The 386-nt window shown below is 30.3% G+C and overlaps 1 protein-coding gene across 8 annotated transcripts in view; it reads right to left on the bottom strand.

The window, feature by feature from the left end:
* Positions 1–386, bottom strand: part of LOC105455522 (beta-glucuronidase) — a 38415-nt gene that overhangs the window by 1858 nt on the left and 36171 nt on the right. The window lies entirely within an intron of this gene.

Below are 386 nucleotides of genomic sequence, written 5' to 3'. Positions count from 1 at the left end.
TCATCTTGTTCGCGGAATATCGGTACACGGAAAGAACGATTTTTTGCTGAATACAGATCTGAAAATATAATTTTCGCTGAAAGATCAAACTGATTGCTATAGAATATCAAAATAATTTTGTTGGAAAGTTAAAAATGACAATCATTTTTAACCCATAAAGGCTACGTCTCTTTTGAATGGTTTTGTTTAACACGAAGTTTTGAAAACAATTACGTTCTTTCTTCGAAAATTTAATATCACCGATCGATGGGTCAGAAAATTTTACATCGAGAAACACACATTTTGCTTTAATTTTACTTTTTTTATTTTCAGAAGATATAAAACTTTAAAAATATCGTATAACTTCGTATAATGTATGACTGAGTCGACAAGGCACACAGGGGATA

The sequence above is a fragment of the Wasmannia auropunctata genome, unplaced genomic scaffold (assembly GCF_000956235.1).
Source record: "Wasmannia auropunctata unplaced genomic scaffold, wasmannia.A_1.0 LD335900.1, whole genome shotgun sequence".
In the NCBI taxonomy this organism is placed as follows: Eukaryota; Metazoa; Arthropoda; class Insecta; order Hymenoptera; family Formicidae; genus Wasmannia; species Wasmannia auropunctata.
Note: the sequence above shows the minus strand (reverse complement) of the source record. Positions and strands in the feature narration are given on the sequence as shown.